Below are 26685 nucleotides of genomic sequence, written 5' to 3'. Positions count from 1 at the left end.
TGAATGGGGTAAAATTGCAAATTATACTCAGTGATAAAAATCTCCCAAGGCCTAGGATTGGTGGATATTATATTTTCCAATACTCAAGCAAAAACTTGCATTTTCAAACTGGATGACTTATTTCAGAGTAAGGAAAAACACCTAAGAAAGAATGAATTTAACGTCTTCATAGGGGTGAAGGGAGGAGCAGAGAGAGCAAGCGTACACAATGACAACCATCTTGAATTAACTGCAGCATTACAAACCCCACTCCAATACCCGACAACTGGCAGAGAGATCCCAGACATTTAATTTGCATGACACAGAAAACAAAATCATAATATCATTGCCTCCCTATCACGCATACACTACAGGTGACACCATGCTGGAGGTTGGTGTCAAAAAAGTGGTCAAAATACGGGTTAGTGCTGACTAAGCATTGCAGGGAACTTGTTTAACATATGCCTCCTGCCACCAAAGGATGAAATCCTCACCTCACTGATGTCAGCGGGAGCTTTCACATTGGCTTCAAGGAGGTGAGGATTTCACCTTAAATGTCTAAATCCCCATATGTTTGCAGCGTTGTTGTAGCCATGTCAGTCCCACAGACCTGAAGAAGAGCTCTATGTAGCTTGAAAACTTGTACTTTCCACCAATAGACATTGCTCCAATAAAAGATATTACCTCACCCACCTTGTCTCTCTGAGATCCCTGTCTGCATCTAATGTTCATGGTCCTGGTGTTAACCTCCCTGCACAGAAGGGAGCAAAATCAGGCACATGTGGTTTTTTGGAGAGGGTGGCATGGAAGGGGAACCATCAGGAGAATAAGGAAAATAATTACTTTCCCCTTGGATATCAAAATAATCACAAGGAAAGGAAGTCCTCGGAGTGTGACTGCTGCCCAGTCCCATGACCTAATTACAACAAACTGGATGGAGTAAGCACACAAGCTGCTCCATGAAGTCTTGGAGAGAGAGAGAGGTGCTGCACAAACCTCAGCTTAGAGGCACATATTCCTAACAACTACTGGCTGTACATGAAGTAGTAGTTTTTAATAGTAAAAAGAAAAGGAGGACTTGTGGCACCTTAGAGACTAACCAATTTATTGAGCATGAGCTTTCGTGAGCTACAGCTCACTTCATCGGATTGTTTCATGGTCTCTGTGTATATAATGTCTTCTGCAGTTTCCACAGTATGCATCCGATGAAGTGAGCTGTAGCTCACGAAAGCTTATGCTCAAATAAATTGGTTAGTCTCTAAGGTGCCACAAGTACTCCTTTTCTTTTTGCGAATACAGACTAACACGGCTGTTACTCTGAACCCTTTTTAATAGTAGACAGTCCAAAGTCACAGGCCATGTACATTGTTGTAAAGCGATCAAACCAAACACTGCATGCACCTCAAAGGCATCTGAATCAGTAAAAACACGGTGGCTAAATAAAATGTAAAATGCAAACCACACACATTCCAACCTACTCCACAACAAAAAGGTACAAAATAATCAACCAGCAGCTGGGGTTTTAGGATCTCTGCCTCACATCACAATGGGTTCTTTGAAATCTGAGAAACTTTTGCGGTTGAACAGAACAGCTTTCAAACAAAGACAGAAGGAAGAAAGAAAAACTCCACCTAAAATATTTACCCTGCCAGCAAGAGTATTTGTACCCTTTTCTTGTTCCAAGTCTTTTATCTGTTTTACAGCACAACCGGCAGCAGGCCCTTCTGTCTCTCTCAGCAAGATTTCTTCTGTCTCTCAGCAGCTCCTGTCTTGACTGTGTGCCACTGGTCTTTCTATTCCCTTGAGCACATGCTCCCATTAGCAACCTTTTCATTTCATGAAGCCAAAAAAAAAAAAAAAAAGTGATTTTCAAGCTAAATCTCAGCAAATTAATCAACTGGGCTTCCAACAACTTCTCTAGCAACCACATTCCTTTGCCTTTTTGTTTATTAGATGTGTTACATACAGGAGCCTGACATGATAGAGATTACAGCTTCAAGGAATTTGGATGAGTCCCAACAGAATCATGAGCTTTTGGTACACAGGTGAGACCAGTGCTTTTTCAAGAGGCCCAAATGTTATGATTTGTGGTGTATTAGGAATAGGATTTATGAAAATTTAATTTGAAGTTTAGAACATGCAAAATCTGAGGGGGTTGGGTATTCTATTTACACAAAATCAACCTTAATTTGGAAAAATTTATTAGTTTGTTAACTAAGTTCTGATTGAAGAATTTTTATTTATGGGTATGATGCATGAGCCACTAAGAACCCAGGTTGACTTTCAGATCCCAGCCTGTGATATTGTCAGTTAGAAAAAACACCCTTTTGCCTGTAGTCTGAGGTGATTTGACATGCACATTAGAGAGAGCTAAACACAGAACCCCAAGATGCCATTTTTCAGTCACTTTTTAGAGTAACACTGTATTAAAAGAACAAAAACAAAACAAAAAAATCTTCCCAGCTTTAGAAACTTTATCCCATTACCATACATAAAACACTTACTTAGAAGTGAAGTGTTAGAAGTGACTAAGCCCATTTCATAATTTTTAAAATGTTACTGTGGCTTAGAGAGCGATGTTTAAAAATGTCCAATGAATGATCACTAACACAAACACACGTAACATCTGTACAATCATGCTAAGCTTTTGCTTTTATGAAGACACTAATATAATTTCTCCTCCAGCTATTTTGCAGGTCTCAGGTGTGTTCATTTAGCCAACTCTTCTTTATTTTCTACATTCCTGTTTTTAGCAATTTGTTCCATATGGTATTTATTTCTGTTACTTAGTCATGAAATGTGCATGGTTTTCCCTTGGACCTTTTCACTTCCAAGTGTTGGTGGCTAACTTTAGACTGCACTGCCACTGCCCTCTTTTCATGCATCTGGCATCTGACTGCTGGGAGAGCAATACATTATGTACTGCAGCTTCCAGAGAACTGCAGCACTTTAGTAGTTAGCAGTACCCCTGAGGATCTGATCCTGCAATCTTTCTGCAAGCAAAACTCACATCAGTTTCAGTAACTTCATTTGTCTCATAGGGAATATTTTGCCGTCATGACAACTGGATTGGACCTTGAGTCTTTAGGACAGACGTCTGAAAGGATAGTTCAGTGGTTTGAATGCAAGCCAGGGACTTGGGAGACTGAGATTCAATTCTGTGCTCTGTCATGGATTAATTGTGTGACCCAGAGCAAGTGTCTGTTCCTCATCTAGATGACAGTATTTCTAACCCTGACAGCGGTGTGGTGAGGGTAAATACATTAAAGATTGTGAAAAGAAAAGGAGTACTTGTGGCACCTTAGAGACTAACAAATTTATTTGAGCATAAGTGAAGTGAGCTACAGCTCACTTCATCGGATGCATGCCAGTGAGCTGTAGCTCACGAAAGCTTATGCTCAAATAAATTTGTTAGTCTCTAAGGTGCCACAGGTACTCCTTTTCTTTTTGCGGATACAGACTCACACGGCTGCTCCTCTGAAACCTGTAAAGATTGTGAGGTGCTCAAGTACTACAGTAATGGAGGCCTTATAAGAACCTTGATAGATGTCATTTCACTCTCTTTACAGCAAATATAACAATCTCCACTGCAGCAGGGAAACAGCAGGAAATGACTGTGAGCAGATACCCCAGTCACATGATTCCTCTGCTGAGTGTGGGTTTGGTTTAACACTCCTAGGAAAGGTGAATAAAAGTTGCTAAGGACTCTGACAAACATTTCACTGGCTAAGCTTGGGGAAAGGCAGCAGCGCTTCAAGGCGTCTGGCTTTCTTTAGTAATGTAAGACTCCCTGGAATTTTTTCAAACAATTATATGACCAATTACATTGGTAAATTATTATCAATCCCATGCTGTCCTCAGGATGTTCTTACAAAGCTCTTATTATTATTATTTTTAAATTTAACTTGTAAGGCATGTTGCTGTTCCTCACCATAACTTGTTATATTATTTCTTGCAGTCAGAAATAGATGACTAAATGCTACAGAAATACAATATTTTAATTCTGAGTAGGAAATGTGCTTTGTAAATGTGCAGAATATGGCAAGGTCAGATTTATTTTTCAAACTATTCAGCACAGTTCTTCACCTTGAAATACAAAGGCCATGTCCATATTTTTTTTTACTAAACTTTTTGCCTATTTTGACATCTTAATTTGTACATTTTCAAGTGGCAACTGCTTGTTAACATTTTAATTTACAAGCAAATTATTTATTGATCCCTGCTGCTTGTTCATTCTCCAACAGAGGGCAGCTCAAGTAGGCAGCAGCAATTTAGGTATAAAGGCTAACATTGTCCTTTCTAAATGTTATGAATTTAATACATGTGAAAGGTGCCAGGGCTTAGTTCTGGACAGTAAAGTCCTCTCTCCACAGAGCAGGAGGATGAAATTAGATTGTAAACTCTGAGAGATAAGGATCATTTTTTTGTTCTACGATTGTACAGTGCCTAGCACAATAGCTCTCTGGACCCTATTAAGGCCCCAAGGCACTTTTGTGATACAAATAAATAATGAGCTTCTCCACAGTGTCCCAACGTGCCACAACTCTGACCGAAAGGGCTGGGACAAAGAAGATGGTCCACACAGCTCATTCAATCCTTGACCTCTCCGCTTAGACTGCTAATCAGGCTGCCAATGAGTGCGGACAGTGGTTGTAGGTTTTTGTGATTTGAATGTATGCCTACTAAACAGAGACCAGCAAACTCATTGTACAAAGTTTTGGGGACAGATTCAGATTCTTGTTTATACCAAAGGATTCATTGAGTTACTCCACATTTATAGTCTTGTGAATCAAATCAGAATCAGGTCCTTTAACTTTAAGAAGTAAAAAAGTAAAAGTTATTTGTATTTGGCAAAAAGTTCCTGCATACCGCACTATCAAAAGATTGTGGTTAACTCAACTGTACTGATAAGGGGACCTGAGCAGGAGAACTATGTATATATCTATTTATCAGGTCTCTAGCGTTCTTAATTATATTGTTTGTAGGAGACTTTTACTTTCTGCTGCTGCAATCCTGTATGAATACTGCCTCCAGGGAGTAGCATGACAAGGACTGTGTATCTCATATGACTATCCCAAGCAAGCTAGATTTTTAATACTAATTCATTTTAACCACCTCACATCCTATGCTGTACTATTGGTTATGTTCATTATCATTTAAAAGCTCCAGCAAAAAAGTTGCCTAATGGAAAAGCATCACCGTTTTTGAAGGATTTTTGACTAACCGAAAATGAGTCATCTTAATATGCTGGGGAAAATAGGGATCTTCCATTACCATGTTGGCTGTCAGATAATGGAATTGGTGGGGCAGGAGCCAAAATTCAATAAAATGAACTTAAATGGTAATACTCTCAAGTGGAATACTCTTGAGCCATTCCAGAGAGCTTGTAGTTAGGCTGACTGGCCCTTATTGTCCTATTGGGAACCTTAATAAAATCTTTATAGGAAAGGAAGTGCTTGTTATGAAATAGATTATTGGAGTGTCTCATGTCAAGAGGGACTTGGCCATAACAATTTACTCATTTATCAACACCTCAAATTTCTCTAAGGGTTAAGTCCTGTGCCTACAGCATGGTAGTAGAAGGCCAAAAATTCAGCAGAAATGCTGTGTTGCCCCTGCCCACCAGGACCTAAAGCAGAGAGGCCCTACAAAATGACTTCTAAGTACTGCAGTGGCAAGCACTCTACAGAGGGATGGAGAGAGTGAGTTGTGAGGCAGCTAAGTGGCAGGAGTGTGGCTTCTGGGTCTTTCAACCTAGTCTTTAACTCCACCTAGGGATACAGGGGAAAACTAGGGTCCAGTGGGGTGTGGTAGTGGCAATGGCCAAATTGCCAAGGTTCTCTGTACCCTTCCTCCAGGTTAGGAGAGAGTTCCATCAACTCAGCAACCATGTAGTACCTAAACACGAAGCTCTTTTACTTAAGATTTGTTCTGGTGACTAGCATTTCTCTCTTTGAGTAGATTTATATCTGGGTCTCTAGCCAATATTCGCATGCATGCGCCCACCTTTAAAATAGTGCACATATAAACTTGTTAACATTTGCAGGTGCAAACATCTACTAAAAATTCCAAAATTTATGTCCATCTGTAAGTCTGTTTAAAGAGCACGCTGGTTGAAGTTTTTCAGCTAAAAAAATAAATGGGTTTGCATAAAAATAAAATTGAGGGGAAAAGTATTTCAGTGACTTTGGATTTTCAACAGGAAACTTCAGAACAAACCAAAATTGTTATATTCATTCAGCTCGTAAAAAGGCCATTTGTATTTGTTTTCTGAAATCTCAGAATTAATGGTTGGGGGGAGGGGGAGTTTTGAAAATGTTTCCTCTTTCCACTCTAATTTTTTTCAAAATCTCCCCAACTTTCCAAACATTAAGAAGTGGCAAAAGGAAAAATGAAATGCTGTAAGTCTGCCACCTCTAACGTTTCTAAAGCTGAAGTAGTTTTGAAAATTTAGAGTAGAAAAAAATCGGGGGGGGGGGAGGAACCCTGACACTATTCAGTTTACTGGAATCACTGAAAGACAGGCAAGGAGGAGAAAAGGGACAACAAATTTTGAAAATCAGAGTTAAAAATAAACACAAAATTTTTTAAAAGAAATTATCCCATTCCAAAGCCTATGAAACAAATGCATTTTGATTTATTTTTGTGAAATTGTTTTTCCATTTTTCAACCAGCTGTGCTTGCAGGTGTTTGTATCTGCAATATTGATGTGCAGGTTCGCATGCACACAAGTGGAGGTCAAGGGCTGAAAAAAATCAAGCCCTAGTAGAGAGCCCTGGGTTAAACTGCAGCACAGACACTACCAAGAACAAAGTATTACCTAGACTAGAGAATAAGTTATAATATTGGAAGGGATAGGAAAGAAGTGATGGAGTAACACTACGCTACATAAAATGTATTGTCTTACTATATCATCTTATGCTGCTACAAGATTACCTCTGGTCATATGGGACCAAAGATTGGTGGTCGCTTTTATTATTTTTAATAATGATTTTTAATCAGAGTCCTGTTTGCAAAGTGGTTCTTACCTATGTAAATATTACACACTTGATAAGGAAACTAGATTATCAAGTTCATTACAAAATTACTTGAAATAAAATGTATGTTTAAGCCAAACATATGAGAAACTGATGAGCTCCCAGGATAGCTGAAACTAATATTACAATGTAGTCTACATATTCTTGTTGCAGAATTTCTTTGAAACTCAGAATCAGATCATAAGCACTTTAACTTCTCACTTTTAATAAAGGTCATTTAAAAAGAACTATTCCGTGGTCTGAAGGACACACACAAGTCTGAAAATATACTCCAAAATCCTCTACAATTTGAATCACACCAAAGTATGTTGAGTATATGCCAAAGCCTACACATTAGGTTATAATTTGTTGGGTTCAGCAGGCAGCTTGCCTGCCCTGCTGCGCCTCCTGGTGGCCGAGTGTGCACTGCAGGTATTGCTGCCCCAGTTTCTAGTCTCTGCGGGTGAGAGAGGGGAGAGAAGCACACATGTGGTTGAGCCTTCTGCTGGGTCACTGCATTCAATCCCCTTCTGGGGAAACAAGTGTTCAAACAAAAAGTTTCAAAAACAGAAAAGGTTCTTTTTTGCCTACTTGGGCTCCCCTCCTTCTCGGCTCTAAGTCCCTTCATTCTAAGATGGAGCGATGAATTCCAGGCTGCTTCACATACTCAGCCCCTCTGGGCTATTGTTTCGTTTCTCTGGGTATGTCTACACTGCAATAGACACAAGCAGCTGGCCCCTGCCAGTTGACTCAGGCTCCAGCTGCCAGCCAAAGCCTGAATGTTTACATCACAGTTAAACAGCCCATTAGCCCAAGCCAGCTGGCAGCAGCTAGCTGCCGGTGTCTAATTGCTGTGAAGACACACTCTCTGTGGCTCTGGGATAGAGCCTGGGAGTCAGGGCTGTTTCCTTGGAGTCCCCTTAAAGTCATCTGCAGACCCTCACTCAAGGCCTTCCATAGAAGTCTGCCCATTCTCTGTGGTTCTTTCCCTTCAAACTGAGTTCTCAGCCCTGATCACCTAGCTGATCAGGACCAGCTTGCAAGGGGCAGGGAGGTATGGGGGAGAAGGTAGCTAATCTGACATAGTGGCTGAGCTCAATAACCCTTAAGGGGCCAGCCATCCTGTGACAGGGCTTTGAAAACATTTATGCACATTAGACAGTTGTGGGTTGACCGGCCTTCACAATTCACTGATGCCCCTTGAATTTTTTTCTGTGATATCACCATATATTACAGTAGAGTAACTCAAGGGCTGTGGCAAAGCCCACTGAAGTCAATATGAAGGCGCCCATTGAGTTCAATGGGTTTGGAATTAGGCTCTTACTGGGCAGGCCAGACAAGCTCTCTAGATTACTCAACTACTACAAATGTGGCTATTTCCAGTGCTATCCAGACACTTAATTCATTTTCTATTATTCATCTCACAGTGAATTGCTTCTGATCTAATAAATAGTGAATATGAAGTATACTTATGTACTGTAGAAAACATTTGCCCACTTACAATGGTCAATTTGACCTCTGGATTCTACAGCAGTCTATACATAGGTGGAGTTGCAAACCACAGAGTTCCATTACCAAAAAGTTTAAAATCACACTATGCCATTTTAAATATTTGACTTGAGTTAAACTAATTCATATGAAATACCTAAAATGACACATTAAGTGGCTGGTTCAATGTACATTTGTAAGAGCAATCTAAAGTGTTTCAGTTATTTCTTGAATTAGAATTACATTTGCTCCCTGTTTTGTAGGCAGGATGAGCCAGACAATATTGTAGGACTGTAGCCAATGCTGGATTCCATACTGTGAATAGCAGATACAGCTTTGCCTGTTAGCAAAGAGTATTCTGGTAGTAGTGTTTGAATTTGAATACTATTTTAAGGGCTTGGCTGCATTTCCATTACAATCCCCTATTTTCAGGTGTTTATAAATTCAGGGGGGAAAATTCTGTGCAGCTAAAAAACTTGGCATATAGCACTTATTTTGAGAGTGATTTATGTTTTCTTTACAAAAGGTTAACCCTCACAGAGCTGAAGATGGAATATATTAGTCCTCAGTGAATTATGCTGGAGAGAGTCCCAATTCAGTTTCCCCTGCTGTAAACCCTGGCTGACCTCCCACAAAATCCCTTAGAAATACCCAGCATGCCAATATGGGAATCAGTTTTCTAAAGATCATAAAGAACATATTTTCAGTTCTTAATGAATGCAAAACAATCACACACATCAATTTCAATTCAGTTTTGAAATACAAGTAGTATAAATATTTGCTTCCTTTCACAGTTTGTATTCAATACAAAGAAATGGCCAATACTCTGGTCTCCAGCTCCTCTGAAGTGCAGGCCATTAGCCACCATGCATCCATCCAGGATGAAATACAAAAGCTGTCTAAAGCTGGGACTACATCTTTAAAAAACAATGAAGCAGCCCAGGCTCTGAGCATGTTCAAGAAAGCGTACATTCTGGCTGATGGGGTTCCTGAGATGAAAAGTCAGACGAGGTGTCTCTTCAATCTAGGGGCTGCCTATATTGCCATGGGCAAACCAAAGAAAGGACTGAAGTGCCTGCTGAAGTGTAAATCAAAGGGATCTGTGGAGAAAGATGGTGATTTCTACTTTAACATTGCAGCTGCTTACAATGAAATGAAGGAGTACTCTAAAGCGGTGAAGTTTTATCAGAGAGCTATTAGTGAATACATACCTAGTGAAACACAGAGCATCTCAGATGCTCTGATCAAACTTGGCTATTGTTCAGTGAATGTAGGAGACCTACCCTCAGCTGCATGTTCCTTTAGGCTAGCCAGCCACTCCTATCAAAAGGCAAAGAAAACTGAAGATGCTGCCATGGCCATGAGGGAGGCAGCTAGCTACATGATACGGAGTCAAAAGTTCTCAAAGGCAGAAGTGCTTGAGACTTTAGCTGAATGTGCACAGCTGTGTTCTGGAATCACTAACCAGGATTTGTTAGGTAAGTCAGTAACTTTAGTTACCAATTTTGTTTCAATAAAGATAAAGAGAACTGTGTAAGTTGTTTTCTTACAGAATTTAAATAGACAAAAATGTGCATCCAGCCAAGTACAAGACTCAAGGAGCTTGGCTTGTTTAGCCGAACTAAAAGAAGGTTGAGGGGAGATATGATTGCTCTCTATAAATATATCAGAGGGATAAATACCAGAGAGGGAGAGGAATTATTTAAGCTCAGTACCAATGTGGACACAAGAACAAATGGATATAAACTGGTCACTGGGAAGTTTAGACTTGAAATTAGACGAAGGTTTCTAACCATCAGAGGAGTAAAGTTTTGGAATAGCCTTCCAGGGGAAGCAGTGGGGGCAAAAGACCTATCTGGCTTCAAGATTAAACTCAATAAGTTTATGGAGGAGATGGTATGATGGGATAACATGATTTTGGCAATTAACTGATCTTTAAATATTCATGGTAAATAGGCCCAATGGCCTGTGATGGGATGTTAGATGGGGTGGGATCCGAGTTACTACAGAAAATTCCGTCCTGAGTATCTGGCTGGTGAATCTTGCCCATATGCTCAGGGTTTAGCTGATCGCCATATTTGGGGTCTGGAAGGAATTTTCCTCCAGGGCAGATTGGAAGAGGCCCTGGAGGTTTTTCGCCTTCCTCTGTACCATGGGGCACGGGTCACTTGCTGGAGGATTCTCTGCTCCTTGAAGTCTTTAAACCACGATTTGAGGACTTCAATAGCTCAGACATAGGTAAGAGGTTTTTTGCAGGAGTGGGTGGGTGAGATTCTGTGGCCTGCATTGTGCAGGAGGTCAGACTAGATGATCATAATGGTCCCTTCTGACCTTAGTATCTATGAATCTATGTAAAGTACCAGAACCTTCAGAGGTGTCTAAACACCAGACAGAAATCTCTCTGCTTTTTTTTCTCAAGGGCGATTTCATGTAGTGAACGGTGTCACAAAGCCTTTGCCTGGCATGCAAGCAAGCTTTAGCCTGTTGCCGCTGCTTTTAATTCCTGATTCATGCAGCCAAACCGAGGACCAAATTTTAATAACTTTATTTAAAGTCTTGTGCCTTAGCTAATAGATAGTAAGTATCATGATCCATAGAAAGTGAGAGAATTTCAGTTGTACATCTATTTCAAAACCCAGTCCCGCTCTCCAAGTGTGGTTCAGGTATTTCCATCAGTGAAAACCAGGACCAGCTCTAGGCACCAGCAAAGCAAGCACGTGCTTGGGGACACACATTTCCAGAGGCGGCATTTCTTTCCCCCGGCTCCGCTCAGTCAACCAATGAGCCCCTGAGTGGGGCAGGGCGGCGGGCTCAGCGCGGAGGTCCTGGCCCAGGGGCAGTCCCTGCCCTGGTGCGGCTCCTCCCCCCTTCCCGCCCCTGCCGCACGTGTCACAATCAGCAGAGGAGCCGGAGCCGAGCCGGAGCCCGAGATCGGGGCAGGACCTGCAGCCAGTAAGGGACCTGCTGCCCCAGGCGGCTCAGTCCTGGGTGGGCGCCCCTGGTCCGCCCCCCTCCCCATGGCTGACCCGCCCCCCCAGCCACTCTGTCAGTTACTGTCCCCTGTGCGGGGGTGGGGCTAGGTCTGAGATCGGGCTGGGGGCCCACAGGCGGAATGTACACCTCACTCCAAACACTGCTATAGCATTACGCATTCTTTTAACAATTCCAGTATCAGTGGCTTCTGGTGAGCGCAGTATCTCAAAACTGAAATTACTAAAAAATTATTTGAGGTCCACCATGGCTCAAAATCATTTGTCAGGACTTGCATTAATTTCAATTGAAAGTACCATTGCAAAAAAATTTAGATTTCACTTAATTATTAAAAGACTACGCAAGTATAAAAACCAGACAAATTCAGTTCATATAAATTCTTTTAATTTATGAGACACCGGGCGCACCGGAAGACACTAACGTTTTTCATTACAGTGTATAGTTGAACCCAAATTGTTATTAATTGTGATTTTGTTAAAATTAAATGAATACACTAGTAGGAAATGGTTGTATTTCACTAACTACAAATTCTCTGTTTTCATTTTTTAAAAATTTGTAACAGTCAAAAACAAACAAACAAACAAAAAACACATAGCAAAGTGCAAACGTGTAAAAGCCAAAAAAAGGGGCGCGGGGGAGGCTGCCAAAATTTTTTTTGCTTGGGACAGCAAAACCTAGAGCCAGCCCTGATGAAAACTGACAACAGCAAAGTATCACTGTAATTCCTACAAATGGCTAATTTATTACTTACTTTTTTTACTTGCCACAATTATTTAAAAGGAGCCCCATGCACATAAGCATTGGCTTTGGGTCACAGTTGCAATAGTTTCACATTTGCACTTCCAGATGCAACAGGAAGGGTTCAGCCAATTGTGCAACATATTACCCATTATGTCGCACAGGCTCAGCCTGCTCATGGTGTCTTGTACTGTACATTGATCTGGAGTTCATTTACCTCAAATAGCCTTGTAAACATCACCATCTAAAAGCAGTTAATCATACATTCAGCCAATTAGAAACATTATGGATGGAAAAATATAGCCAAGTTATTAGTCCTAAATTGTACCAACCCCTCTCTCTTTGCCCAGCCCCAGCTATCTAATGTTAATGTTGCTGTGCTACCTTTCAGGCAAACTCTACAACCACATTGGATTGCACCATGCTGAAATGATGTGCTTCCACCAAGCTGGGAAATACTTTATCAAAGCCATGCAAATCTGCAGTGGGGCAAACTTTTCTATATGGAAGAGAGCTGTATTGCTACAAAACCTGGGAGCGATCTACAATGCTTTATGCCAGTATGAAAATTCATTGAGATATCACGGCGAGGCAGCACATCTGTACGGTGAGGTGTTGAACATGTGATTCATTCAGCAGGGTGGAGAGGTTCACCTCTCAGGGCCGGCCTACAACATTTTGGCACCTGAGGCGGGGAGCTCAAATGATGCCCCCATGTCCTCTCGCTTGGACCAAAACTTTGAAAGGTCTCAATTCTGTTTTCTTCCTGTTATACTCCTCTCATGGTTCTGCTCTGCTACCTACTCCAATAAAAGAGAACTAACAACTTAAAATTTTTTGAACAAGGCGTTTTAAGTAACACTTAACTTTCAAACACCTGAACAGCAAATGTTACTTTTCTTGTCTGCATAGTAAACACTGGCATTTTTATCTGTTTGAAAAATCAAAGTGGTGCTTTCCATGCCTTCTTGGCTGCAAAGATTTGAACTGCTTCCTGCTGAAGGTCCACAGTCTGGACCAGCTTATGCTCTATTGAGATGGTTGCAAGGCCGACCAGCCTCTCCTGTGTCATTGTGGAGTGCAGATGTGTTTTTATTAACTTCAGCTTGGAGAAGCTGCGTTCTCCACTGGCAACTGTTACAGGAAGTGTTAGAAGTATGCACAGAGCAACAAAAGCATTTGGAAAGAAGGTGGTCATCTTATTTGTGCACATATATTCCAGAACAGCCTTTGGAGTTGATCCTGCTGAAATGTATCTTGAAAATGCTTTCAGTTCATCACCTAAATCACTTGCATCAATATCGTATATGTGTATGTCATCATGTGTCAACACTGTCTCTTGTGCCCTGCATTGCTGGTGTAGGTCTTCTTCAGGTATAGTGAGGAGTTTTGGAATATCATACAACATCCCAAATATACAGCCATTTTCCTTGAGCTGCATGAAACATTCTTCAACTGCCTGTCTTGCACAATCTAGCACCTGGTTAAAGAATTCAACTTTGAATTGTTGTTTGGGGTCTCTCATGGGATTATCCCGTGCTTTGTAATCAAAATGTCTTCTTCTTCGGTGACTCTTGTATTCTTGAATGAGTGGGAAAATAGCTTCAGTGTGAAGTTCCTCTGCCAACTTCTGTGCCCTCTTCAGAACGTTTTGAAATCCCTCATCTGACCAGTAAGACTGTAGGTATGACTTTGCTTTGTCCAGTTGTTCCATTGCTCCAGATATACCAAGGTCAACACCTTGGAGTCTCTTGCTTACAACATTTATTTCAAACAGAATGTCATGCCACGACACTAAGCCACACAGAAATTTGAAGTTATGTATGTTTCTGGTGATTCCATTTCCCTCTGCCACTGTTCTCCCATGAACAGTTCCTGTCATAGCATTATCCTCCATAATGGCAACTATGGCATCATCTATCTTCCCAGTTTGGTGTTTGATAGGCTTTATCACCTCCACTCGACTTTCCCATTGTGTGGCACTCAGTGGTTTCAGTGTCAGAGAGGATGTTCCCAGATGTTGCTTCAAAATTTGTCATCGATGAGTTGATGCAGAGAAAAATACATAGATGTTTTGAATTATATTAAAAAATTCAGCAGCCTCACTAGAAGCTGATGCTGCATCACTGACCACCAAGTTCAATGAATGAGAACTGCATGGGACAAAAAAAGCTCGAAGGTTTAACTCTCGGATCCGTGTCTGCACTCCTTTGTTCTTTCCTCTCATGTTGGCACCATTATCGTAGACCTGACCTCTCATGTCAGCTATCGCAATTCCCATTCTCAATTCCAGCTTTTTAAGTAGCACATTTGTCATACCAGCTACTGTAGTATCATCACTGTCAATAAATTCTAGAAAATGCTCTCTGACAGTCACCATTGCAGGGACATTTTCACTAGGTTCTGTTGTTATTACAAAACGCACCTGGCTGATGTCAGGTGTGCAGTCCAGAATAACAGAGTAATATCTTGCTGACTTCAGATCTGCCACAATCTCCTATTTGACTTTTGTTGCCAGGAACTGTATGATCTCATTTTGAATTATTTTTCCAAGATAGTGGTGTGTGTACATTTCTTGGGTGGTGACTCTTCTTAGATGCTCCTGGAGTACAGCGTCAAACTCAGCCATCACCTCCACAATTTTAAGGAAGTTTCCATTGTTTGGCAATACAGCTGATCTGAAGTGCCACGCAGTGCTAGGTTTTGGGTAGCAAGCATTCTCACAATGACAATGAGCCTTTTCAGAACATTTTGCCAGTAAAGAGACTCTGGTGCAATCTTCTCTTGATGCTGATCATCTATGGTGGCCTTTAACCTTAGTCTCATCTCAAGCTCTTTCCACCTATGGAATGCTCTCTGATGATTTGCTGCCTTCTCATGGCATGCCAGATTTCTAGCCAGATTTTCCAGTCCTTTGGAAAATCTGCACCAGCAGCAGACACAATTGTCTCCACTCTGGGTCCTAGTGGTGCCCCCTCACCCCTACAGTCTGGCACCTGAGGCAGCCGCCTCAGTTCGCCTCATGGTAAGGCCAGCCCTGATCAGACAGGAATCGCCGGCCCTGGGGCAGCTGCCCTTTTTTGCCCCCCGTCGGTGGCCCCTGCAGCACTGTGGCAGCACTTTAACACTGTTGCCCCTTCCTGCTGCCGGTACGGACCCTAACGTGGGCTGCGTATGGGCCGGTACCAGCTTCTTACCAGTACACCATACTGGCTCACTTTCACCACTGACTCTCCCCTCTAACTGAGTCTAGCAGTCTGCTTCAGTCTCTTGGCTGTGTTTGTGGAGGCAGCCCAGTACAGGAGTGTTGCCCCTTTCTGTTTCAGGCCTTTCTGCCTCCCCTTCTTTCTCTGTATTCTCTCTTTTATAGCAGGCCTTGTTGCCTCTATTGGCTGCAGCTGTGGGTGCCTGTCTCCATGACTGGCAGCTGTGACAGCTGCAAGGGGTGTGGTCAAACTGCTTGCTTGTAGACAAGAGAGGTTCTCCTCCCCCTTCTGTCTCTGAGCAGTACGGGGTTTGTAGACCCCATTGCAGGCCCCATTTCAGCAAACCATTCAAGCACATACTTAACTTTATGTCAATGAGACTTAAACACATGCTTAAGTATTTTGCTGAACAGGAATTGACTACAGAATTTGGGACAGATTCAGCAAAACTATTTTGTGCCATCTTCTAGCCTATGAAATGTTCTAAGGAAGAAAATTTGGGGAATGGGTGAATATGCTAATAAAGATTTATGGTTAAGCCTCACACTTGAAATACTTGGACCCCATGCCTAGACCCACAGCTGCCAGGACTTTGAGCACAATCCCAGCAGAGTGAATATGGGCTTGTGTTTTTAATTAACTTGATTGAGAGGAAGTGAACGATGCACAAGCACTTACATAAATAACTAACAGTGAAAAATTACAGATCTTCCATAGTGTTTTCATTAAACATTACACAGACTTTTTAAAAAAGGATTGAATTCAAGTGTGGTGCCTTAATGCAGCAAGATTATGGCAAACAATGTCTAGAAGGAAAATGTCCCTGGGATTGGTGCAGAGGCTGTTAACCACTCAACATGACCAGTATTTCAGTTGTCCTAAATCAGATTAAGTCCTATAAAGTACTCATTAATTGTTAAGGAAATCTGGTTGTTAACTCTATTTTCCTTAGGTGAACCTAATAAAAGTTCGCAGATCCAAATCCTGCAGTCCTTGCTCAGGCAAAAGTCCTATCAAAGTGAATAGAAATGCTGCCTGACTACAGATTGAAGGCCCTATCCTTCCATTTAATCAGCATACCTATAGATGTTTATCTATAGACTTCAAAATGCTCCACAATAGTGAGTAAGCATCTGTAGATGGGGGAAACTGAGGCACAGAGAAGTACAGTGAGTTGCTAAAGTTTGCATACTGAGCATCAAGAGCCAGAATAGAATCCAGGCATCTTGATACCTAGCCAGGTGCCCTATCCACTGGACTATACTATCACTATGAAGAAATATGTATATTTCAGTCAGTGAGCTTTGGATACTCAAAGATTGTAGGATTTTGTCATACGTAAGGATAGTAAGGTTTGGACCAGACATTATCTTTTTTCCTTCTTTGCTGTCTTTTTGATATTTTTCTGGCATCCTTTTGAATGCTTGTATTTCTAGTCGGGCTAGCCATGCATTTTGCATGGGATATCAGCATGCTGTACATTCAAAAAGGTACAGCATGGTTATAATGGATTTAGGTTAGTCATAAAGCAACTATAAAGAACCACTGATGCCTCATGAAAAATATCTCTATTGGAACAATTCTGCCTCCAAAGCATCTAATTTTATGCTTTTCCTTCCCCTGCTTTTCATTAGTTGGATATTTGTACGACAGCAGGCTTTTGTTCTTTAGAAGGTCATCTGAACCTGCTGGCTTTCCCTCACCTGAAATCACAAGCCTCTGACTATGACATCACAGTTCCTCCTGTTTAACAAACAACATTTATTGTAAAACGAAGCAAAGAACAATGACCTTAGGTGAGGAAAACTCAGCAAGTTTCCAAAGGAACAAAGATCATGTGTTCTGCAAATAGCCCAGGATTAATTAAAAAAACCTTACAGGGTAAACAAATACATTACATAGTACTAGGCAAGACTTGCTTCGAGACACATTGTTTATTAAAGTATCAGTAACTAAGGTAACTGCAGCCTTACACCAGTGATTCTTAACACGAGAGATACTAACATTTAAAAATTAATAAAATCCTCTTGATCTCCCCTGCACCAACACAACACACTGGTCTTTTGTCACATTTTCTATGCATCCAGCTCACATATTTTGCCACAAAACACACAAGGCTGTGTCTGTCCGACTGCATTACCTAACTCTTACAATGTGGGGGAGGTAATATCTTTTATTGGACCAACTTCTGTTGGCAAAAGAGACAAGCTCTCTTCTTTAAGAAGAGCTCCGTGTAGCTCAAAAGATTGTCTCTTTCGCCAAGAGAAGTTGGTCCAATAAAAGATGTTACCTCACCCACCTTTTGTCTCTAATACCCTGGGACCAACATTGCTACAGCTAACACTGCAAACAGATACTGAAGTTTTCAGAACCCACACACCAAGGTAAATGACATTTCTAGGCAGGGATGGAAATGAGCAAAACCTCTCTCACCAGTACCATCTGAAGAAGTGTGGGGGGGAGGAGGAGGTGTGGGTAGCACATATACTGTGCACCCAGTTCAAGCACATTTTTGGTACTGTTTGCTCTCATTGTACTTTTTTCCACTTTGATATTTTCTCTGCTCCTCTTTCAGGCTGTGGAGACATAAGCCACACACTACAATTATTTTCATTGTTCCAGTTTATACAGTAAAAATAATAATTGCTCAGAAATCCTTCTATGTGATCCTTACAATTTCTGTCCTGTTGCAGCAGTGTTGGTCAAGGATATGAGAAACACAAGGTAGGTGAGGTAATATGCAAAGAGGAGATCTGAAAGATTGTATCTTCCACACCAAACAGAAGCTGGTGCAATGAAAGATATTATCTCATCTACCTTGTCTCTCTCAACTTCTGTGCTTGACTTGTTCAGTTTTAAAGGTGGTTTGCACCAGGCTTTGGTAAGTTTTTCCCCACCATTGATGCACTGTTTCATTCCCTTGCTAATTAAAGACGTTTGGCTAATCAGTGTCTTCAAAGTCTTGTCCCTCTCAGCTAGCTTGCTGAAAGATATTGCTTATACCAAACCTGGTTTAAAGGGTCACATGTCAACATGTTTAGGCCTAGAATTCAAACTAACTACTTAGCCTATGTCTAGAGCCACCCCTGAACAAATCAGTATTAAAATATACACCAAGACAAGTTATAACAAAGGAATTTTCCCCAGATACCTGTACTGATTCTATAGTAACTGCAAACAAAGTATTTCTTTCAATCTCCACCATAATAATATAGGTTTATTGCTTTGCTTCAGGGCACATCATGTCTGTAAGTTAAAATGTAATACAAGTAAAATAGTGATACTTAAACAATTAATAGCATAGATAATTTTAAACAGTACATTCATGGACCCAATTGTTCATGCAGAATATGGGAGAATGTATAAATCTGTTTATGTAACTATAACTCATGAATTACTTACATTAATCTTTGCTTTAGGTGTACTGAGAGAGAGAAATGCCCAAGGACAAAGTCTCTGCAATTTAGCATATGCTTACAGCCAGCTGAAAAACTATGGCATGGCAGAGTATTACTATCAAGAAGCACTTAATGCATTTGTGGATGTGGGTAAGAGAGCTGCCTCCAGCCACTATAATTTCAGATTTGTAATAAACCCGCATTTTCTGCTCTTAATAAATCAGTAGTATTAGTCTGCAGCAGGCTGAATCCACTGATTTCACATCATGCTTGGAGGACCCATAATTAACTGGCTCCCACTACAGAGGAAGTGTCCCATACCTTTGTATTGATATTGTTTGGTGTCCAAAAAGTCTATACAACATCAAAGTGCCTGACACTTAAAAATGTCTAAACTAGAAGTCCATTGACATTGGACTTCATTGAAAAGAACCAATAATTGTTTCACTGGCATAAGATCAGGTCTGGAACAGAGTTTCTACGGTTACCAATATCAATGGAAGATTTTTCATGGAAGTGCCTCATGAGTTTCTTGCTCATCAAGATCAGCACAATTGTTTACAATGTCAACAGAAGATTTTTTTAAATTTGTTCTTTCCCCGCCCCCCCAAGGGAGCCATTACAATGGGAAAAGAATGTTCTTCTCTTTGGTATTAAATGAGCACCAGAGAGAAATAATCTCCTCCAACATCAATACACTTGAATTAAAATAATTTGTGTTACATTACAATTAATATCTACATGAAGTCACTAAAAGCAAAATAATTTAACATTAAGTCTGTCATTCTGTCCCAATCACCGTGACATGTGTAGGTATTTAAACTAGCTGTGGGATAGTAAATAATATCTCTCACTGTACTGAGACCAATCTGAGACCCCTGCGTTACCTTGGCACCTAATTTAATGATGAGTAGATTTAATTTAATGATGAGTAGATAAAAGAAGGAAATTTCAGATACAGGTTTATCAGTTAACACAAACTTTGGGGGCAGTGTAATACTATCAGGTCTGCAGTGTTGACTTCCAACATGTGGCTTTCAGAATTTAAGTGGTCACCAGCGTCCTCCACTTAATTTAGCACCTGCTGCTGGACCCTCCCCTCCTCAAGTCTTTCACATTTTGGTAAAATGAACACCCAAAGGGAATATGGTGTGACTAGTGGGTGTAATTCAATACAAACCACCAAACAGCCATACTGCATCATCAGAAATCAGAAGTCCTGAAAAGGGAAAAGCTAGTGCCCCTCTCCTCTGGAATAACCTGTTCTCTAACATTCAGTGCTGTGTAGTCATTGTGGAGTTGTCTGGTCATTTGCACACCTACCTACTATACTAAATATCCAAATGGTGGAGTATAAACCTAATAGGGACTGATCTGAAGCTCATTGAAGCCAATGAGTCTTTCCTCTTGTCTTCATTGAAGACTGTTCTAGGCAAAATACTTAAGCATGAGTTTAAATATAATGTGCTTAAGTGCTTTGTTGAACAAGGATGGATTTAAGTATGTGTCTTCACTGTTTTGCCTACATGGAGCCACAATTTCTTGTTGAATTCATTAATAGTTATTTTGTAGCTGAGATCAACTAAGCATTTGAGTTCTGAATGTAAAAACAAAAAATATTTAAAATCAGCAAACTATATTTTAATGTGAACAAGCCTGCCATGTTTCAGCAAGAATGTTTTCCCTCAAGTTAGAAACACAGAATGCAATTGTCTATTGGAATTGCCATCTAAACTTTAATTTCTTCATTAAACTCATTATATCTGAATACACAGAATTTAACATGCGTGCGGTTATTCATTTAATGTCTGGCACCATCGTGTCTGGTAATGTGCATTGGATTAGGCCCCAAATTAGCAGTAGTTTAGCTACTGCTAAAATTATTAGAGGGAGAAAAAATATTTTAGTTAACATAGGTGAGCCTGAAATCATTGCATCCTTCTTGCTTCAAATCGATAGCAATTGTTCCTGAAATGAAACATCTTATCTTTCCTGGAATAGAAGCTCCAATGTCCTGTCAAAGCAAAATAAAGCAACCAAACAATAACCCTCCCCCACCTCCACACTATTTACTGGAATAGGATCAAACCATCATCCATTTAGCTCAGGAATACCCTGCATCCAACACATTTCAACCCTGTACACACTGACTTGTCCATTCTGTGTTTTAAAGTTGAATTTATATAGACAGAATAACAAACTTTGAATAGCAATGATATGATCTCTTACAGGTGATTTGTATGGCCAGCAACAAGTCTGCGAAGGATTGGGTGCTACTAGTTTCTGCCTAGGTGACTTAGATCAGGCCATCTCTTATTACAAACAAGCGCTGACTCTGTTTGGAAAGTCAAAGGCACTTTTTGTTTGCACTGTTTGCACACAATATGTAATGCACACAGAAGATAAAGACTTTTTTTTGTCAGCATTAGGAAATAATGTAAGCTGTTTTCTCAGAGCCTGCACCTTATGAAGAGTTCCCATTCACTCCAGTGGGAGTTCCACACACATAGCAGCTAGAGAATTGAGTCTTTAGCTGCACCTTCCTAAATGCAACCTTTCCTCCCACACAGTATCTGTCAGCTGAGTGGGTGATGAAAAGGAGCTTTACAGGAGTGGTGGTCTTAGAGGCATTATTTAAAAAAAAAAAAAAGAGGCAGAAAGTTTCAATCAACTATTTAAAATTCTGCTCACTGAAGTGCATTCTGCTATGCCTAAAATGTAATATATTATGTAACAAATGCATTTCATAACAGCTAACTAGGGAATCTCACACACTGTGAATTAATTAGCAAAAGTAGTTTCTGATGTAGAACATTGATCATCTCAACCAGCAGGTCGGCCTCTCTTTTTTTTTTTTTTTATTAAACTGGCAATGATTTTCTCAAATTCTGTAGGTCAGAGTAATAGCTGCAAAGATCACAGAGCCCCTCCTGAGAGAGGCACTGCTGTTGATTTGAGTGGCCAGTGCATGCCCTGTATTTCAGGGAAAGTGCGTAACTGTGCTTGCTGCAAAGATGAGATAAAGAGTTCAAAGAGCAGTTAAAGCGGGGGGGGGGGAGTAACTCATGGTGGGTGTGTTTTTGTTTGGAACATCCCATTCTACAGCAAAGGTCTGATCTGTGTTTTAGAGCGTAAAGGAACAGGCGAAAAAGGACCTTGGATGAAAGCATGTTTGCAAATATACATCAGAGCCACCACTGGCTATAGTGTCCTGCAACCTCAAGCAACCCAGCCTCATTTAAAAAAAAAAAAAAGGGTTTTCAATATTAATATCTAGTTATTGCCACTATGGCATTTATCAAAGATTACGGTTCACGTTTGGATTTGTCTCACAGTTAAACTTAAATTGTTTAGATTTTTCTCTTTTCCCACTATATGATGGAACCCAGTATAATGAGAGCAAATTATTTTCAAGCTCTCTGCACAAACAAGAGGCATGTCACTGTTTAGCTGACATTCTGCCACTGGAGTGAAGCATTTGCAAGTTATTTTTAAGGGAAATATTAGCTCTGGTAAATTACACACAAAAAAACCCAACAATGAAAAATTGTTTTAGGTGAAAAATTTTTGTTGAAAAATTTAACGAGACAAAAAAATGACAACTGACAGGAGAGAGAAGGGCTGAGTTATACACAAGTAGATATACTGCTTTAAATACCCCAGAGAAAATACATTGTAGTGATGTAGGAAACATTAAAATGAACAAAGAAAATATAGTGTAATGGCAAGGCAAAAGATAGTGTAAATATGGGGTATTTATCAAGGAAGATTACAGCTCATGTTTGGATTTTCCTCACAGTGAAATATCTAACTGTTTTGACTTTTCCCTTTCTTTTTTTTCCTGAAACAGGAAACATCTGATCTCTTCAGAGAAAGGGTTTTAGGGAAACTGAGGGATGTTATTAAATATCAAACCAGTCATCAGTGTCCTATTTCATGAAGAGATGGCTTTTCAAACACAACAGCAGCTGTAAGTTTAGGGCAGGGAGAATCATTACAAAACATGAAAACAAAAGCTAACTTTAAAAATCATTGCTCATTTGCTGGACTCCCTTTCTCCCTCCTGCTAGTTGCTAACAAGCGCAGTGTGTGCTGTAGCACTTGGCATTCACCTAGAAAGGGAAGGTGAGCAGCAGCTGTCCCATCTGTGTTGCGAGAGGAGGTAGCACTGGTGGATGACAGAATGAGCTCTCTGGAACACATGCAGTCTGCAGCATTGTCCAGAGCCTTGAGTCAGAGGGGAAAAGATCCCTGGGGACCTCCTAAACTTATTCCCTTCTGATCTCACATCCATGTGCCAGAGGATCCCCTCAACAGCTCTAGTCTAGTCAAAAGTTGGTCCAATCAGAGATATTATCTCACCTACCTTCTCCCTTGTTTAGTGATAACCAGAGCAATAGGAAATATTAGGTGGGGACTGACTATCCAAAGACTAGACTACACTGAATGCAAACACAAGGGCTGAGGATTAATTAGGTGGAACTGTGTGCACATCAGAAGCAGGCAGAAAGTAGGCAGAAGGGACCAGAAAAATGATAAGACAGCGAGTTAAGCTTTTGTATGATGGCCTTGAGAGGAAGCCAAGAAATTTTTTAGGCAAATTTCTGGCTGGAAAGTAAGGCTTGGAATCATGGGCGGTGGGTCTCAAAGGCAGGGGGGGTTGTGTCTCCCCAAACAGCCTTGCGTGGTCCCGCCCACGCTCTGTCCCCAGCCCCCTTCCTGCTTCCCGGGCTGTGCTGCAGGGGGCTCTTCCCCTCCCATAGCCGGGACCCCAGGCTGGCAATGATGGGCTAACAGGGTCCGGCCTGCGCTTCAACGCTGGCCCGTCCAGTGCGCTGCCTAGGGTTGCCAGGTGTCCGGTTTTCAACAAGAACATGTGGTCGAAAAGGGACCCTCCCCAGCCCAGTGAAAATGAGTGAGTGAGTGAGGGTGGGGACAGCAAGCAACAGAGGGAGCGGAGATGGAGGGAGTGGGGCGGGGCCTCAGAGAAGGGGCGGGGCAAGGGTGTTCGGTTTTTTGCAATTAGAAAGTTGGCCGCAATCCTGCCCTTCCGGCACTCACCCGCACCGCATTTTGTGAAGTGTGGGCTTCCTGTTATTTTTCTAAGTTTCCTGACTCCCAGGGTTGTCTCTCTAAAACCCTATTGATTCACAGCTGCATAAGCCACTTCAGATTTAAACACAAACAACTTCATCTTCAGATTAAAGTTTGAATCTAACTATTCAATTCAGAACAGATTGATTTTTTTTTTACACACTCATGTATTCTGCATAATCAGAACTTCTTCATTCAGTTCTGAAATCCTCGTAATATGCTTTCACCTTTTAGGGTTGGAAACTGGCAGCTCTATTCCATTTCACTTCCACAACCTAATTCTATTTTATATAATTAGAATAAAAAACCTACTAATGAATCCAGGAGCTTGGGAGTGGATTCTCCCCTCACTTACAAATGGTGTAAATCTAGAGTCCCAATAGAGAAGCCAAACAAATTTAGAATCTGTTCTGTATCATGTCAGTTTTACTAGAAATACTGTGCTTATTAGAATAATAATAAAAAAATCCTTTGCTCTTTCATAGCAATCTTCTCCCAAAGTTGCCAGAGATGACCATGATTCTGTGGAATCTGAACAAGAAACATAGTAAGTTACAGCAGTGCTTTAGTTGGTCAGATTTCAGAGACCTAAAACACCAAACTTCTCTCTATAGTCCATGTTCTGTTTTAAACACACAAAACTCCAGTACACTTGGCAAATTTGGCTTTGTTAATATTAAGCAACCGTTATTTAAGAGACTCAAGTCAAATTGATATGCATGAGATGAAATAAAATACAGCAAAGAAGCTATAAACTCAGCATAAACATTACAAATATTGTTGAAACCTGGGCCATTCCCAGTACTTCTGAGCAGCCAGACTCTGCCCTCACTTCTATCCCTGGCAGTCAATGTGATTTAAGGGCTGCCCATGAGAGCAAAATTTGGCACAAGAGGAATAGGTCATTGACAACATCAGTGGCACATGTATTTAATGAAAGAATGCTAAGACTCAAGATGCATAAGGAGGAGAGATGTCTCTTTGGTTTGTTGTTTTAGACACAAGTATGAGGCAGTCACTCAGCTTTTAAGCAGTAAAATATGCATGTTAGTATTGTTATGTAAAAAGGACAATGGTGAGACTATTATGCTGCTCTCCAATTCCCTGTCAAATGCTCCACTTCTGAGAGAAAGATGACATTAAACTCTGCTTTTATCACACACACACACACACACACACACACACACACACACACACGCACACACCCTTTAAAAACAAAAACAAAATTATAGTTTCAGCAGCACACAAATTTCTTTCTAAAAATTCAAGGAGTGGGTGGGTCATGCATCAGTCACCGAATGACCCTACTACTTTAGCCCTTCTCTAGCACCTTACATCCGAGAACGGCAAAGCATTTTGTAAACACTAATTAAATAAAACCTTGCCGCACTCCTGCAAAGTTATATTGAGAATTAAAAGTATTAGCATATTATTCCTATTTTACAGATGGAGAAACAGAGGTTAGTTGATTTATATAAAACCACAGAGTTAGTCAGTGTCAAAGCTGGAATTAAAATCTAGCGGTGAAATCCTGATTCAGTTGACTTTGATGGGGCTAGGATTTCACCCCAGATCTGGACTCCCAGTCCTGAGTTCTAACCTCAAGGATACGCTGCTTCCCATGACATAGGCTCAGAATCACCAGGTAACAGGTGGTGGTGAAAAAGTTCGAGATTTTTTTTTCCTTTAAAAAAAAAGGGGGGGGTGTGATTTCATTGCTGCACCTGTACTGACCCAAACTAAGAACTTTGACATCAAACTCTGCAATAGGCAGCCAGAGTCCTTTCTACAAAACATTAGTATATTTTAGTACCAGCAATTAGGAGTCAAAGTATCTGATCATTCCACCGTGTCCAAACCTGAATCAGATTTTTAAAAATGTATGTAGTAAGTTTTATTGCCAGAAGCTTGTTTCCAGTAATTGCATGCACAACTACTAGACACTTAAAAGTTACAAATGGCTACCTGCATGCTCAAATACCAAACCTGGGAGAGCAGCTGTTGATATCATAGTTTATGTAACTTTTGAAAATCAAATGGAAACAACTGAAGACGCAGTATTTTTGTTGCAGCAATGATTCCATGCTGTTAGATATTTTAGAGGACAGTTCGTTGTGGAAGATTTATCCAGTCATGTACTGAAAACCTGAGTCAGAAACAGTCAGACTGTGAGGAAGAGCAATTCCCTTGTTATGTCCTGTCATGGTTATTCCTCTGAATGTCTAGGTTCACATCACAAACTGCACACACATCAGTTGTATGGATTCTCCTCTTCCCAGACAACTTCATCTTCTACTTTCAGTAAGTCTCTGCATAGCCACTAGATGTCACTTTATTAAGGTTATTTTAGTAATCCTATGCTGTTTTATTGGCATTAGCCCTTCAGAGGTAGTGCGCAGTTTCATTTTGATTTTAAAACATGAACATTTTAAGACCAGCTAGGAGTTGATGAATCACTTGTCTAATTTGAAAACCACAGAATTTCCCATATTTCAAAGACTAAAATCTCAGAACATACAGACAATGGAATTACAAAACAGGGGTGAATTTGGCCCTGGGTGTGCATTAGAAACGTGCATTATGTATGTGATCACGATGAAAGGATAAAAAGACGACTCAAGCACCAATTTCTATTCAATTTTTTTCAGTCTGTATGAGGAGCCACAGAACGAGTATTTGGGTAATAAAAAGAAACGGAGAGATGGATATACTGAAGGTGAAAGGAGTGCAACTTCCAGAGCAAATTCAATGTCATCTCACCTTATTCCACTGTAA

General features: G+C 40.7%; 1 pseudogene; it reads left to right on the top strand.

Moving 5' to 3' along the window:
* Positions 1-1987: 1987 nt before the first annotated feature.
* On the top strand, positions 1988-26685 carry LOC141994669 (tetratricopeptide repeat protein 24-like; annotated as a pseudogene).

Source organism: Natator depressus, chromosome 10 (genome assembly GCF_965152275.1).
Source record: "Natator depressus isolate rNatDep1 chromosome 10, rNatDep2.hap1, whole genome shotgun sequence".
NCBI classification, from domain to species: domain Eukaryota; kingdom Metazoa; phylum Chordata; order Testudines; family Cheloniidae; genus Natator; species Natator depressus.
The sequence above is the reverse complement of the archived record's forward strand: the minus strand, read 5'-3'. Positions and strand labels throughout refer to the sequence as shown.